This window comes from Danio rerio, chromosome 5 (assembly GCF_049306965.1).
Source record: "Danio rerio strain Tuebingen ecotype United States chromosome 5, GRCz12tu, whole genome shotgun sequence".
Taxonomy (NCBI): domain Eukaryota; kingdom Metazoa; phylum Chordata; class Actinopteri; order Cypriniformes; family Danionidae; genus Danio; species Danio rerio.
The window spans coordinates 56,741,606-56,759,792 of record NC_133180.1 but is presented as its reverse complement, the minus strand read 5'-3'; the positions used below and the strand labels follow the sequence as shown (position 1 = coordinate 56,759,792).

At 35.6% G+C, this 18,187-nt stretch overlaps 1 protein-coding gene across 8 annotated transcripts in view; it reads right to left on the bottom strand.

Annotated features, from left to right (window-relative positions):
• apba1a (amyloid beta (A4) precursor protein-binding, family A, member 1a) overlaps nucleotides 1-15,595 on the bottom strand; it is a 104,961-nt gene extending 89,366 nt beyond the window's left edge. For 5 of the 8 annotated variants that reach the window (XR_012406356.1, XM_001343336.7, XM_068221523.2 and 2 more), the window contains exon 1: nucleotides 15,508-15,595. The gene's annotated coding sequence lies outside the window, so the exon portion shown is untranslated. Of the gene's footprint in view, nucleotides 1-1,914; nucleotides 2,143-15,507 lie in introns of those variants that run through there. The other 3 variants (XR_012406355.1, XM_073951433.1, XM_073951435.1) reach the window with 1 other exon arrangement.
• Between the last annotated feature and the right edge of the window lie 2,592 nt (nucleotides 15,596-18,187).

Sequence of the window (18,187 nt, the reverse complement as noted above, 5' to 3'; positions counted from 1 at the left end):
TAAAGCCAACTATTTGAGTATGCTACCACACAGAATGGTTTTCTGTGTCAATTTCTAGTACCAGATTAAAATATACAACCCGCACCCCAAACTTTGTCAAAACTACAAAACGTACAAAACCGCAAAAATCCTGAACACTTACTGATTGCAGATGATTAAGGTTTCCCACTGAATCATCTATGCCAGTAAAGAGCCTATTTTAAAAGAACTGCTTTTAAGCTGAAGTCTTGTCATAATTCATGAATTGTGCAACATATTGAACTAAACAGATTTGAATGGCAAACAAGCTGTTTTTATAATTTATTGTTTTTATGAAAGTTTTCCTGTTCATTAGAAAGACAAACTGAAAAAAAAAAATAAAATAAATAAAATTTAGATATTCAGATATTATTATAAACATAAGAAAGTTCTGCAGCGGTAACATGGTATGTTGATATATAATATGATACTGAAGTGTTAACTGAAATATTTACATTTACCTGACCAAAACTGACCATGATTTTATTATAGCCTGGTAAACGTGTGGTAACTATGATTTTTGCCAGACTGATTACCTTGCATTGGTTCATCAACAATGCAACATTTTAGTTTTGTGCAATAAAATATGTAATTACAGAGTTAAAGTCAGAATTATTAAACCCCCTGAATTATAGCCCCCTTGATTATTTTTCCCCCAATTTCTGTTTAACAGAGAGAAGATTTTTTCAACACATTTCTAAACTTAATACTTTTAAGAAATCATTTCCTAATAACTGATCTTTGGCATGATGACAGTAAATAATATTATTAATATTTTTTCAAACCACTTCTAAACAACTTAAAGTGACATTTAAAGGCTTACCTAGGTAAAGGTTTGCTAGGCACATTAGTGTAATTAGGCAAGTTACTGTATAACAATGGTTTGTTCTTTTAGTTCTGACAATCGAAAAGATATATAGTTTAAAGGGCTCATAATTTTAAATTAAAATTAATTTTGAATTTGATTTAAAATTAAAAACTGCTTTTATTCTAGCCAAAATAAAACAAATATAACTTCCTCCAGAATAAAAACATATTGACATATTTAGAAAATTTCCTTGCTCAGTTAAACATCATTAGGGGAATATAAATATATATATACACACACACACACACACACACACACACATATATATATATATATATATATATATATATATATATATATATATATATATATATATATATATATATATATATATATGTGTGTGTGTGTGTGTGTGTGTGTGTGTGTGTGTGTGTATATATATGTATATATATATATATATATATATATATATATATATATATATATATATATATATATATATATATATATATATGCGTGTGTGTGTATATATATATATATATATATATATAATGTATATATATAATGTAGCCTATTTATTCATTCAATATTAGGCTACCAGACTAATGCTTAGCAATGATCATTAGGCTGATCGTAGCTAGATCACACAAAAAAAGCCACGTTCTCCTTTCATAAGCCAAGAACAGGGCTAATGCACATGTCAAACCTTCCCTGTGATGTTATAGCTGTTATTTGCTCAGTCATGCCTTGATACGTGAGTAGCCGTTAAGTCTTGTGTAAACACTTTCTAATCTATAGCTGCTCAAAGCAGAGCATTTAGACACATTTGTCACTGAGCCACACTTAACCACTTTATGCTATTATATTTGCAAAGGGCGGGTCGTTACTGTTCCCTCACGGCTCACTGACGTCCTTAAAGCAGCGTACTGCGACATAAACATCCACATTTTTTTTCTTAAAGGCTAAAAGTACACCAATCCGTCATAACAAAACACAAGACTCGAGCATAATAAAGTTCATTGGAAAAATACCCCCTACCAATCACAACATGAATGCCATGAATAAACTGCGTGTTTTCGCAGCCCTACCTGCAGAGACATCGGCAGCAGCATCAGCCGGAGAGAGTAAAGGTGTGATATTGCGGAAGGATGTTGCACATAAGAATATGTACGGAGAGGTCTAACGATGGCTTTTCTTTTGCATCCCTCTGCGAGACCTGTCCATGTCATTTCGTCTTCTCCTCTATATTTTCACGCGTGTTTTGCTCTCCCACCTGGACAGCATCCGACGCCGCGCAATGAGTCTGCATCTAGGACATGTATTTGGCAGGAAAGCTGGTTGGTAATGCCTACAGCGCAAGCGTATTCCGAGGACGCCATTCAACAGCCGAGCACTATTTAGCAAAAACGCCGACCCTAGGTGGACCATAGAGATATAGAGATACAGAGAGAGGGAGAGAGAGAGGGAGAGAGACTAGGCTATAGTGAGTCATCAATTGTGGCACTTCAACGTCTGTAAACGGAGATTACGTGAAAAATGTGTCCAGCAGCTTAAACTGAGGCTGATTCATTTTCACACTCCTACACAAACACGCTCTCAATTAGTGCTGTTCGGCTGGTAGACCAATTTAGCGAATGGAAGAGGAAACTGCCCTTACCAATTCTGCATTATTTGTTCCGTTATTTTGAAGCACGCGTCTGAGTGAACACGCCCCTGTACTGAATGAGTCTGTGTTCTGAAAAAGCTCATCTTCTTTCTGAAAGAACTAAACTGATTGAACAATCAGGATGTGTTGAAACACACCTGATATCCCAGCGAACAGAGACAGCACGTTCCCAGAACGCTAGTAGGCTACAGTTTATATGGTCCCAATGTGGAATCAATTAAAATGGAAACATTCGTTGTAGTAAATCTACTCAGTTAAAATACTTAAGTTAAAATACCCCAACATATAGCCTAACCCAACTATAGGTTATTATAGCACCTTCCCAACTATGGGTTATTTTAACCCAATGCATATTTTGATTAATGTTTTTTTTTTCATTCTATTTTATTTATTTATTTATTTATTTATTTATTTATTTATTTATTTATTTATTTAACATGGACATCCAAATAACACTGGACAACCAAATCCATTTGTTTAAGTGTTTTAGCAAACTTGCTAATTCTTAACACCTATCCACAGGAGGTTTGACAAAATTGACAAAATGGAAATATAATAAATACATATACACAACATTATAATTCTTTACATAAAAATTACTAAAGTCAAAAGCAAAGGCGACACGATCCAACAAGCTTATAGTAGACTATTTGTGCAAACACTGCTGTTTTGTTTTTAACCACTTTTAAAGAACACAACTAAAATATTTATATTACTTTCTGGTTTCAGGCTAACAGGTAAAACATTCCACAGTTTGGCTCCCTTTGCAGAGAAAACAGATTGACCAAAAGAGGTCTTACATTTAGCACTAAACAGTCATCATTAGCAGTTGCCCGTGTTACTCTGTGAGAGTTTGATGCCTACTGATTAGATCAGAAAACAGGATTGGAACATGATTATTGAAATATTAAAAAACAATTTAAGATAAATAAATTTAATAAAATATCAAAACTAAAAAGGTTATGTTTACATAAAACTTCACAATAATGCCATTGCATATGCTTTAAGTCTATAATTTTATCTGCTTGTTTTTATATTGAGTCAATAGGCTTCAATTTAGTTAAAGAGGCTCGTGATGATGTAATGCAATAGATCAAGTGAGAGAATATCATTGTGTACATGTATAATTTTGCAGTTTGATATGTTAAAAACCTAATAAAACGAAAACGGTTTAGACTTGGCTTAACTTTCTTACTTATATTTTTAACATGACTATCAAAATTTAAATTAATGTCTAGAGTTATGCCAAGATACTTAAATTCATTCACTCATTTAATAAGTTTAATTTTAATCAGCACCTTAAATGTATTCCATACAGGCCTATTTCTTATAGAGAAGCACATAGAAACTTTTCTTGGCATTCAATGGTAAATGAGACAGCTCAAGCCATCTAGATATATTCTGGTATTACTACTATTACTAGTACTACTATTAATTTGGCTATTCATAAAGCATTCAATTATGGCTGTGTAAATAAATAACATACAGTATTCAAAAATATTGAAAATACTTTATTTCCATTTAAGTTCCAGACACTTAATCGTTTTTATCCGTTAAATATAGATCAGCTATGAAATGCGCGTTTGTATCTAGTCCTGGTGAAACAAATATAAAAAACACGACACAGAGACATCATTTGATAAAAAAACAACATTATTGTGTTAGAGCTTAAATAAACTTTATAACGTGAAAACAACATTGTGTACGCATACAGCTATTCTGTGTCAGTTAAATCAGTTGACTGTTGAAATTCAAAGTTTTTAACCCAACTGGTTGAGGTATTAATAAATGCGCAATAAAGATTAAAAATAACCCAACAATGCACAAAATATTTTTAACTCAACTATTATTTAAATAAATAACTCAACATTTAGAGTGTAACATTCTCATTGAAACAGATGATTAGCATTTGAAACTGCATTGGTGGTTCATAAAGTCACTTCTACTTTGAACACCAGCAGTCACAATTAACACATTTTAGCGTCTTACTTTCCCTGTGCATTTGAATATGCCCGCCTCTGTTGCCCAACAACTTTCTGCTAATCATAACTTTATGTTAGAAAAAATACATAACTTTACTTCAGCCATGTCTTTCAAAACAGATTTAAGTTTTGGGGATGGAAAAAAAAAACATGCTCTCCCGATTGTGAAGTGAAAGAGGTGAACTGGCAGGAACTGTCATTAATTAAAATATGATGACAGGCATTTAATGTTTAATTATAATATCTCAATAGAAGCTTTGAATACAGACTACACTGTAAAAAAAAATGTAAACATTTTGTTTTTTTTAAATTACAGACATCTATTGTAAAACAACAGACAGTAAGTTACATACACAAAGCAGACGTATTACCGTCTGAAAATCAACAATGCCACTAATCCTCGCCTACTTTTTAAAACATTTTCCTCCCTCCTCTATCCTCCTCCTCCACCCGCATCCTCCACACTTACTACTGATGACTTTGCTACATTCTTCTGCACCAAAACTGCAAAAATCAGTGCTCAATTTGCTGCACCTACAACAAACACGCAAGATACAACACCAACACCACACACACTCACCTCTTTTTCTCAGCTCTCTGAGTCTGAGGTGTCCAAACTTGTGCTATCTAGCCATGCAACCACCTGTCCACTCGATCCCATTCCCTCTCATCTCTTGCAAGCCATCTCTCCTGCAGTCATACCAACACTGACTCACATAATTAACACATCTCTTGACTCTGGTTTATTCCCCACTACATTTAAGCAGGCTAGGGTAACCCCACTGCTAAAGAAACCCAACCTGGACCATACGCTACTTGAAAACTACAGACCAGTATCCCTGCTTCCATTCATGGCCAAGATTCTGGAGAAAGTAGTGTTCAATCAAGTCCTGGACTTTCTTACTCAAAACAATCTCATGGACAACAAGCAATCCGGCTTTAAGAAAGGCCACTCAACTGAGACTGCCCTGCTCTCGGTCGTGGAGGATCTCAGACTGGCTAAAGCAGACTCTAAATCATCAGTCCTCATTTTGCTGGACTTGTCAGCTGCTTTTGACACTGTCAACCACCAGATCCTGCTATCTACGCTTGAGTCACTGGGCGTTGCGGGCACTGTTATACAATGGTTCAGATCTTACCTCTCTGACAGGTCATTCAGGGTGTCTTGGAGGGGAGAGGTGTCCAACCTACAGCATCTAAACACTGGGGTACCTCAAGGCTCTGTTCTTGGGCCACTTCTCTTCTCCATCTACACATCATCTCTAGGACCAGTCATCCAGAGACATGGATTCTCCTACCACTGCTATGCTGATGATACCCAGCTATACCTCTCTTTTCATCCTGATGATCCCTCGGTTCCAGCTCGTATCTCAGCCTGCCTGTTGGATATTTCACACTGGATGAAAGATCATCATCTTCAGCTGAACCTCGCAAAAACGGAAATGCTTGTAGTTTCTGCCAACCCGACTCTACACCATAACTTTTCAATCCAGATGGATGGGGCAACCATTACTGCATCCAAAATGGTGAAAAGCCTTGGAGTAACGATTGATGACCAACTAAACTTCTCTGACCACATTTCTAGAACTGCTCAATCGTGCAGATTTGCACTCTATAACATCAGAAAGATCCGACCCTTCTTATCTGAACATGCAGCTCAACTCCTTGTTCAAGCTCTTGTTCTCTCCAAACTGGATTACTGCAACTCTCTACTAGCTGGGCTTCCAGCTAACTCTATCAAGCCTCTTCAACTGCTCCAGAATGCAGCAGCACGAGTTGTCTTCAATGAACCTAAACGAGCACATGTCACTCCGCTGCTAGTCCGTTTGCACTGGCTGCCAGTTGCTGCTCGCATCAAATTCAAAACTCTGATGTTTGCCTACAAAGTGACTTCTGGCCTAGCACCTTCTTATCTGCACTCACTTCTGCAGATCTATGTGCCCTCCAGAAACTTGCGTTCTGTGAATGAACGTCGCCTCGTGGTTCCATCCCAAAGAGGAAAAAAATCACTTTCGCGAACGCTCACGCTCAATCTGCCCAGTTGGTGGAATGAACTCCCTAACTGCATCAGAACAGCAGAGTCACTCGCTATTTTTCAAGAAACGACTAAAAACTCAACTATTTAGTCTCCACTTCACTTCCTAATCTACAATTGCCTATTTGAATATTACACTAACTGTACAAAAAAAAAAAAAAAAAAAAAAATTACTAACACTTCCCTTCTTAGACTTTACAGACCTGAAACTTGCCTTTAGTACTTATTCATTGTTGCTCTTAGTGGTGTAAATTGCTTCCTTGTCCTCATTTGTAAGTCGCTTTGGATAAAAGCGTCTGCTAAATGACTAAATGTAAATGAAACCTGACATTTAAATTTAAATTAGTAATTTATTGTATGTTATTTTACGGTAAATGCTTATAATTTAATGGGCGTTATTTTACAGTGTAAATATGATGTGAAAATATGATGGAACGACAATGTCCATTCGAGTTCTGTAGTTCGATGTGTTAACAAAACCATATTTTCAAATAAAAAGTGTGACAAACGGTGTATCAAAGCATATCCATTTGCTCTCTCACAAGATAATCTATTGTATTTCTAAAATAGGTTTTATCTATCTTTTTCAAATCAGCAGTTTATCATAAGGCTATTCATTATTTTTACAATTTCATATTTCTATTGAAAAATGTTGTCTTCTTAGAACGAAATTCATTTGGTATAATTTGTATCTTAATTTTAAAACATTTTTGTCACTCAGTTATCAACAAAATAAACCAGAAAAATGAATTACGTTTAAGGAGAAATTAGTTGCATTATAAGACCACTTCCATTCAGCGGCCAAAACAAACGAGGAGTAATGTCTTATTGTTAAATCTATGACAAAAATAAAACAGTAGCTTAGCCTAATTTAAACTGTTTCATCTATCGTGCCAGTGCAGTTTCATTTTGATTCATTTAATCAAGCTGTTCCACCACTATAAACCAGGACAGGCCTTCTAAACTTAAAATTTAAAATCATAAATTCTAAAATAAAAATCAACACTGTTCATAAGAAGCTTGTGAAAGAAAATATATAAATGCAGTTTGCACTACGCCGCTGTTGTAAAGTGAAATGATCAGTCTGTCCATGAAACTGAACACTTTTTACAACATTATAACATTTAATCCACTTATAATTATATTATCCACAGCCTCAGCATATGGATATGAATGTACTCACAGTCAGGTGTGTGACTTATAATGTTTATAAAGGCACATGTGCAAAAATTAATACAAGTTGCATCAACCAAAGAACACATATACAAGTGTTTGGTGAATAAGCTAGCACCCTTCCTGTGTTGATAAAGGATTATTTAACCCAAGAATTCATAAAGTCATTTATTAATAACTCTCCTGTCATTCCAATCTTTGGAACACAAAGTTGGATATTTTATAAAATAAAAAAGCAATAAAACCATGAAATTAAGAAAGACATTGTCCACACTTCAGGGTGTGTGTGTGTGTGTGTGTGTGTGTGTGTGTGTGTGTGTGTGTGTGTGTGTGTGTATAATTGTGCACTCTAAACCATCAGTGGAGAGAATGTTTTGCACTATTATTGCACTTGAACCACTGAAGAATCATTAAATGTCTTTTTGGTTCCTTTTCTAGATTATCTCTAGACTAGTGGATGACATAAGGGTGAGTAATTCACATTATGTTTTAGTAATCTAAATCTTTAAATACGACTTTCTTGAGCTCTAAAGGGAAAAGCCCCAAAACCAAAGACATGTAGCAAAGCAAACTTTAGCTTATTAATGAAAATTTGTTTGGACACTTTTTCTTCTTTTGTGTCCACTGTGCTTTTAGCCACACGTAGTTTAAGATTGTAGTCGGTTTGCATTGCATTACAAATGTTGGTCACACTTTACAATAAGGTTCATTAATTGATGTTAAGTAATGCATTTACTAACATGAACAAACAATGAACAATACATTTACTACAGTAGTTATTCATGTTAATAAACGTTAGTTAATGAAAATACAGTGGTTCATTGTAAGTTTATGTTAACTCATGGTGCATTAACTAATGTTAACAAGCATGGACTTGGATGTTAATAATGCATTAGTAAATGTTTGATTATGATTAATGAATGCTCTACAAGTGTTGGTTATGATTAGTTAATGTTAGTAAATGCATTAACTAATGAACCTTATTGTAAAGTGTTACCCAAATGTTAATGCTACAGTCTGCTGACTATGACAGTCAACATAGTCAGAGTTTTATGTGTAATAATCAATGTCGGGGAAAATTTATTTTTTAAAGTACAAAAACAACATAACACATCATTTCACATTACTTTCCTGAAAACATTGGCGTAGCCCACCCACAATGGTAGCTGGCACATCTAAAAATCGCCTATATGCAGAATCATTTAAGCCTATATAGCATAGTCTTAATAAACAAACTGTTTTTCTATACTTGGTTAAAACACAAATAATTATCATAATAACAGCCTTTAATGGCATTTTAGGGCAGAACATCCAGAATGTGCTTGTTACATGATCAGCAAATAACACATGAAGATCTTTGAAAAATGTGTACTAAAGGCTAAACACCACCAGAATTTGAGATGAGTTTGACAAGGAAAATCAGGAATTTTTGTGCTTACAGTATGTAAGTAGATGTCTTTGATCCATTTTGCATTTATTTTCCATGAAACTTTGCCAGAGATTACTTAGACATAGATCCTTAATAGATCATTTCAGTGATCATGTTCTGTTATTTGGTGCACAATAGTTTTCAACTGCTAAAACCCAACAAGTGGGTAACTCAAACCATTTGAAGAAACCGATTGCAACAAACTATTTAAGTTTAAAAACTAATCCTAATGAGTACTGTGAACTTAATCCATTGTAATAAATAAAGACATTTGAGCACAGCAAAACCCAATAAGTGAAGAGAACTCTGAACCAACGAGAGTACTGTAAAACCCAACAAGTTAAGGCAACTCAAACCGCTTGAGGAAACCGATTGCTACAGTACAAACCATTTGAGTTTAAAAAACTAAACTATAGAAGTACTGTGAACTTACTCCATTTATGTTGAAGTAATGGGGTATTTAATTAACTCATTATCTTCAAAACTGAGTTCAAAACTCTTTCCAAATGAGTAGAATTAACGTTTAGTCAATTTTGAGCTAACTACACTCATTTCATTTGATAAAGTTGACTGTTGGGTTTTACAGTGTAGGACAGTGCCACCTGAGTTTGTATTAGTCGAATTAAACCTCCTAAAGTGTGAACACACCAAGATGGCATTTCATTTTTAAAGCATCAAACCTTAATCTGATATAAATACAGTTGAAATTTCTGTTAAATGAAGAGATTTTTTTCAACACATAATAGTTTTAATAACTCATTTCTAATAACTGATTTATTTTATCTTTGCCATGATGACAGTAATTAATATTTTACTAGATATTTCCAAGACACTTCTATACAGCTTAAAGTGACATTTAACTAGGCAGGTTAGGGTAATTAGGCAGGTTATTGTATAATGATAGTTTGTTCTGTAGACTATCGAAACAAAATATAACTTAAAGGTGCTAATAATTTTGACTTTAAAATGGGTTTCAAAAAATAAAAAAACAGCTTTGATTCAAGCTGAAATAAAAAAAATAAGACTTTCTCCAGAAGAAAAAATATTATCAGACATACTGTGTAAATGTCCTTGCTCTGTTCAACATTTGGCAAATAAAAAAATAATAAAAAATTCAAAGGGGGGCTAATAATTCAACTTCAACTGCATTTATATATATAAATTCAGTATAGAGGCATCAAAGGCAAATCATGCATTTCGTTTCTGACAGTTTAGCTAAAAATAAAGACGGCATCTGGAAGCTTTGCATGGGTGTCATTTTTTTCTACTTTGATTTCATTTCTAGTGAGAAGTTAATATTGTGTACTCATAAAACTACTTTTGCTGCTTGTTTAAACTACTCATTTAAAATGAGTTGAAACATCACAATTATTAAGTTTTTTAGAAGGTTTTTTAAGACATCTTATTTGTTTTATGTTCAAACTACTTAAATTTGTAAAAAAAAAAAGTTAACTAAATTAGTTTGTGTTGGGACAATATGAAGGAATTATGTGGAAACAGCATTTTTACAATATAGTTATCACCAAAGCCCTCTGTATTTTGATGTACATGAAAGATGCCATAATATATTGATGCATTCTATTTCATTTGTTCTCTGATACATAGACGTTATGTGGCTGAGTACAAAAAAACTATTATGAAAAGCTCTGTTTTTACTTAATTTTGATGAATGGTGTATAATATTAATATTATGAGCTTTCTCTGGCGTAACAGTGGTGCCGTGGGTAGCATGATCGCCTCACAGCAAGAAGGTCGCTGGTTCGAGCCTCAGCTAGATCAGTTTATCAGTTGGCATTTCTTTGTGGAGTTTGCATGTTCTCCCTGTGTTGGCATGGGTTTCCTTCGGGTGCTCCGGTTTCCCCCACAAGTCCAATGGCATGCACTATAGATGAATTAGGTAAGCTAAATTGACCATAGTGTATGTGTTTGAATGAGTATGGATGTTTCTCAGTGATGGGTTGCAGCTGAAAGGGTATCCGCTGCTTTAAACTTATGCTGAATAAGTTGGCGGTTCATTCCACTGTGGTGACACCAGATTGTTGAAGGGACTAAGCTGAAAAAAATGAATGAACGAATGAATGATTGAGCTTTACGGTTCCCACAGCTGATGTCTCTAGTACTCACAGAGTGTGTAAAATAGTCATTCTTGAATATTTGAAGAAATTGAGTAGATGCCTTGTTTAATGACAACTGAAGAGGAAAAGAAGTTTGTATAAGAAGCTAGTAAGCTATCTGTCCATAATCGCTTCTTGGATTGTGAATAAAATATATGCTAAATTATATTACCTGACAAAACGAATTAGTTGAGCGCTCAAATCACATTTTAATAGATTTCAGACTTGACTCGACATTGACTCGTGGATAATTAAAAAAACTTTAGGGCCCTATACACCCAGCGCAAGGCACAATGCAATTGTTGTTTGCTAGTTTCAGCTCGGCGCAAGAGTTTTGACGTTTTACACTACACTGTTTAAATAGCAAATGCATTTGTGCCTATATGTGCGCCTGGTCTAAAAAAGGAGACGTGTTGAGGCGCATTGCTGGCGCATTGTTATTTTGAGGAACTTCAACAGACTGCACAATAGACCAGATCAAAACAGGTCTAAAGTCCAGTGCAGAGCGTGTTAGTTTGGCCTCGCTTAAATATTGCTTAATACACACAGGATGTACAGCAATCTGAAATATCTTTACAAATGAAAAAGAATTAAAGGATTAAAATATTACAAAAAAATGTTATTGTCTAGCCTACATAAATATAAGAATAAGGGTGTCACGATCCTCCAAATCCTCGATTCGATTACATTTTCGATTCTAAAGGCACGATTCGATTCGATTTTCGATTATAAATAAAAAATTAATTAATGACCAATTAATTATTTGTAGCCTACCTTTTAAACTACCTGACCTGGATGGTCTTTGTTTTACCCATAAACAAATCATACAGTAAATGAATAAAGGCAAGATACACACATAATTACCACCTGTCAATCACTTTTTCTGCGGGACTTGTGAATAGGCAGTGATCTGTGTCGCTATAATGGCGTCGGTAAAAAAGACGCACAACCAACAGGAACCAGCCAACAGTATCTTTTTTCAGAGGTAGAGAGGAAGGAGGGCTGCTCAGAAATGCTACACGCCACTGTGTATGTCAAATCGTTGTCGTTCTAAAATGCCATTTAATAACAAAGACAGTGTAAACAGGGCCTGAGTGTGTACTTTTCGCGACCGGATTTGCAACGGGGGTGGGCGAAAGATCGCTATGCCGGTGCTGTCTATCGGACGAACCGTACGTAATACGTACATAGCAGAGCTTGCAAAACTGTGTTTTTTTTTTGTCGACAACATGAACGTTGTCAACATAACTCACTGGAAATCCAAAATGCTTACACACCGGCAACTTCATTGAAAGAGGAGAGGGTTTAAGTTCTGTCGACAGCTCTCCTGCTTCTGAGCCTGTTTTTTTCCCGCTTGGCAAGCCAAGCTGACGTGACATGGGTGCGTGGCAGCATCGACGATTCTATTTTTTGATTCGATAATCAAATTGAGCATAAATTTCGATCGATTTCGATTAAAAAGCGAAATCGTGACACCCCTATATAAGAACCACCCCCTCCATGCCTTCTTCATCTCAGGGGGCTTTTTCAGTTTATTCATGACAATTTGCTTTGTATAATGTTATTATTATTAGAAGTATTATTTATTATATGCATATTTATATTTGTTTTATAAAAACAAGCTTATATTTGGCCATCTGTCAGGTTTTAGACCATATGGGGCATACCATGTGTATTTGGATATACAGTAACTCAGTTTTTTGAGCACACTTCGTTATTATTGGTTATTTATTCATTTGCTGGAAATTAGAAGTGAATTTAGAAATAGTTTTGAAAAAAATATTTGCGCTTAATAAACAAAATTAATTATGTATAGGCTAATGGATATCTGTGCGTACAACACATTTCCTTATCCACAAGAGTGAAAGTAAAGAATGAGGAGGCTCTTTCTTGGCCGTAGATGCTCTGTTTAACTGTTTTCTTTCTAGTGAAGTATTCAGTTTTCCCACTTACAAAGTCCGCCATGTAAATAGCAAATGCACTATGGCGTGACGCAACTGACTCTTGAAGAAAATGGATGATGAGACTGAGTGGTTTATTCTCAAAAAATACCTATAACTCATTAAGAGATTAAGCTTAACCCTGTTAGACCATGCGACATGGCGCAAAGCGGATATTTCTATCTTTAAAATAGGCATGAATGAAATTCCTGAATGAAAGTGCCAAACTTCAGTTAAAGTCCATCATTTAATAATTTGTCAAATAATTTGATTACTGGTGTCCATGTAAGCACAGTCACTATCTTTCTCCCCTGTGTGTGTGTGTGTGTGTTTTGCCTCTCTGAAAATTAGCGTATGCCCAAACCGACACTCCCATTATTATGCAAATTTTTACAGACCTTGCCTCTTTTGCTCGTCCGACACTCCCCCCTAAACAGAGCTGGACACGCCCACTTTCCTGACTTTTCCAAAGTAGAGGTGTGGAAAAAACCCTGCTGAAACAAGGTGGTTTCATGGCCCTTTAAGATTTTAAGTTTCAATCATGTTTTTAAAAGAGCAAAAACAGAATTTGTGCTGTTCAATGCATGCGCTCTAGGGATGTATGTCCCCACCATATCAAGAGCGAATCTACGCCCTTGGAGTGATATGACATGATGATCAATGTGCATTAAGAACTTATTCAACTTTTGCTTGTCATCTAATAACAGACATACACCAAAAACGTAGCAATATACACATTAAACTAATAAAAGATTTAACAGACTTTATGCCACTTATGGGAGGCACTAAATATGTTTTTAATCTGTTTTCACATATTTTGAGTTCTGATGAGCAGTAAACTAAGCTAAAGCAGTATGCTGTTGCATTGACTTACCCAAAGCTAATCCGCTTGTTAAGTGTGACGTCACGCAAAGTGGCTTCCGGGTCCAAGTGCTCTACGATCGCTATATATATGTCCATGCCTAATATCCGATGGCCAGAAAGTTGTTCATTTTTTTATAAATTGTTACCATTTTAGTATTTGTGATGCAGCAAGCCCAGATATTGTTGTGTACACTATGACTTATATAGGAAAAAAAACTCATTATGCTCTCTTGTAAGTCTCTCTAAAATCAATTTTGTGAGGTGCTGTTGTCATAGGAAATATATTCATTCCAAAGTGTTTTCAAGCCTAAATAAGTTAGCATATTCATTTGAACAGCCCTTCAGATTTAGGAGCAATCGGCATCCCCTGGTGTTTTGGCTGTACAGGGAGGATGCTCTTGGATTATGTTTGTTGCAACCCTTCATATAAAGTTTCAAAATACAGAAAAGTACTTTAACAGGAAATCAGCTGCATAAGTTTTCAGATGCAGTCATAGTTTTGCCTTTATAGAACAGTGGAGATTATCTGCAATAGTATCTGACTGTCTCTGACATAATCTCATACACAATGCACTCAATAAAGCTTGTGACGTCCCTATGAGAGGCAGGGTTAAGCATGCAGCTCATCTTGCATCTGCTCCCAGTCTGCAGCCTGACCCTTCTCAATGACTGTTTTCCAGAGCACTTTTAGACAGACACTTTCCTTCCCTTTTTCCCTCGGGGGAATCCCTAACATAATTTTGAAGTGTGTTCCACTTCATCAAGTAATCAAGGAAGCAAGTCTGCTTCATATGTCCACTCCAGCACCTATAAGTGATAGTGACATCACAACAGTGTGATTCCTAAAGCATTCCATTTAAACGCTTCAGATGTTCCACCAATAGGAGACATTTGCATAAACAAAATCATTGACAGACACCCAATAAGATACAGAGGGCAGTTAGCAAGTGAAGGGCGTAAAAAAATTGGACTTGAACGCAGCCAAACTTTTGGTGAATCATAGTTGTCGCCATCTACTGGTGTACAGAAAAAAGTTACACTGAAAAGGCATTTTGGTGAACGTATGGAGTCACCATATTCTAAACTAACAGTCAATCACCATATGATGCTTATTGCTCTAATTACAAATGATGTGGAACAATTATTTAGGATAAAAAAATTTCATTGCATGTACGTACTGACTGAGAACTACTAACTTCACTTCCCATTTATGTATTCATTGCATTTCTTGTTGGTAAACCTAAATGTACTTTCCACGCCATAGAAACATATGGTCCTTCCAGTGTAAACAAACAGCCTGCTATTCTGCCTGTTTTCCGCAGGAAAAGCGACAAACATTACAACAGTCACTTTGAACAAACCTCAATGACTCTCGCTGAGGTACAAAAACATTCAATACCCGGTTCGGTTTAACCTAACATTTTCAGCGACTGAACATAAGGCGTGAAATGAAATCTCGTGCCTCGTCTCTCACTTACGTTTACTGCGGTTTGTTGCGATCTAACGGTCCGCCCGATGTGTGTCTGGATCCACCATCTTCATCGCCTGTCTGCTTTCTGTCAGTTTGTGGGCAAATCCGACTCCTCCCATATCAAACGCTAATCAAACGTCACCGAACGCTGCTTAATTTCTCAATGAACTAGATGAACTCGGCTAAACATCAGAACAAGAAGGGGTGCGAGCACATAGCTGTCATGAAGAAGGGGTGCGAGCACATAGCTGTCATGAAGTGCATAGTTAGAAAGCCCTTTCAGTGGAATGAGATGGGTGCAAATGTCTATCCATGCCAGATTAAAAAGGAAGTAGCAATATTTGAAATTAGTTAAAATTTACACACAATTATAACTTCAGAATAGCTATGGAATTAGTTGTTTTGTGAAATACCCATTTCCAGTCACAATAAATGAAAACACTTGCTATTCTAACTCAGAAAAAGCATTTTTTTAATAGAAATGAATAAGCATTGGAAATGTTCATTACATTAAACTATGTTTATTTATTTATTTCACTCAAACATTTAAGAACTTAAAAGGTTGTAACTTAAGCTGCTTTTCCACTATCGTGCTGAATCGTTTATATGGTGAACCGTTCCAATTCTTTTCCAAACCGGCCCAGATAGCACGGATATGGTTTCATTTTCCACTGTCGTTCTGCAAGCTCTTTGAAACCTTACACAAAACGCTTTTATTTTCTGTGGACATCTAATTATCTTTGGTAAAAGCAAGTTATCTTAAATTATTCTTCATTAAGATAGCTTGAGTGTGTCACGGTGGTGCAGTGAGTAGCGCAATCGCCTCACAGCATGAAGGTTGCTGGTTCGAGCCTCGGCTGAGTCAGTTGGCATTTCTGTGTGGAATTTGCATGTTCTCCCAGTGTTCGCGTGCGTTTCTCCAGGTGCTCCGGTTTCCCCCACAAGTCCCAAGACATGTGCTATAAGTGAATTAAGTAGGCTAAATTGTCCGTTAGTGTGTGTGAATGAATATGTATGGATGGTTCCAAGTGATGGGTTGCGGCTGAAAGGGCATCCGCTGCATAAAACATATGCTGGACAAGTTGGCAGTTCATTCCACTGTGGCGACCCCAGATAAATAAAGAATCTAAGTCAAAAATAAAATAAATGAATATCTTGACTTAAAGCATTTGAACAGTAGGATCCTAAATGGCTTAACTTCCATAATATGAAATGATTTTGGGAAATAAAAAAAGTTATGAATTAAAAATGAACATGAAAGCAAAATATGAGATGGACTGTTTCAAGAGTAGTTTTATTTAATGTGGTAGGCAACTGACAAAACAACTATGGTTGATGCAGCTTTTAATACAAATAAATATAAAATACATAATGAGATGCTTATTAAAAACCTACAGTACCTTATCAGCTTATCAGACATCACATGAAGAAAAATACAAAATATTAGACTACATCGTTTCATTTGAAAGCTGGACAACCTTCATAATGCTTCTGCATAGATGTAGCAGTCTCTTAAAACGTGTTATGCAAATAACAACTGTACAACAATGGAAACTGACATGACATGATTTGAAATACTATGTGCGTCCTCAGTTTAATTCACATTAACCTACAGAACTTTAAAACCTTTAAGGTTAAAATATGAGTCTTACAGAAACTGCTTAGGAAGTGAAACATGTTAAGCAGGAAGCCCTGAATAAATACAAAGACATACATAAATATTGTGAGCTTTCAACAACATAAGACTCTTCGTTAAGTTATTAGGAGACACATTTGAAAGTCATTTATAGTCTTATCATTACAAATAGCTAGTGGTTAATTGCTATGGCAGCCAAACAATGTTTTCTCTCGCAGCATGTATGCATGGGAAATGAAAGTGAAATTTATACTAATAAAATGCAATCAAATACAAATCACAACATGACCTTGATCCCAGTGTACACACAATGAACATGCTAAATGTTTTCCAAAGATCAATGTTTTAGATAAACTATTCTTCAAATAATAACATTAGCAACAGATTGCATCTATTATGTGACCAAAGGGCTTTAAAGAACAATTGCAGATCAATTCCAGTTTTAGACTGTTCTTCCTAAAAGGATCCTATTAGAAGATTGAAAAACGTATTTTAATTTTTAAAGCAAGCTCCCATTTTCACACATGTACTTAAAGTGATAAGTGATAAAAAGCTGTCAGTTGAACATATATTATTATGGAGAGGAATGGTGTGGGGGACAAGCTAGTGAAAAAAAGCTTTTTTCAGAATTCAGTGACAGAAATCCGGTAATTTTGCTGCAGCAGCTCAAGAATCTCAAAAAGTGTCAGTCTGAGACATGCAGGAACAGAGAAAAGCACTCTGACATGGACCTGAATAGTCTGAGAGTCAGTCTAGAGATTGTATAACTCAACATTACTTTCAGAATTCCAACTCTTGTGCAACTGTGCAAAAAAAAAGTGAACAGTAACAGACTTTCATGAAGTGAAACCTGTGTTCTACAAGTCTTCTAGATATGCTGAAAGACCTGAATTCAAAAATGAATTCACCAAACCAGGGGTGCGTTTCCTGAACAATGACGTAACTCACTGATATTTTTAAAGAAACAAACTAGCTAGTCAAACCGTGTCGCACAAAAAGCACACTGTTTAAAACGTCATTGATGACATGAAGCGAGAACTTCTGCAAATGA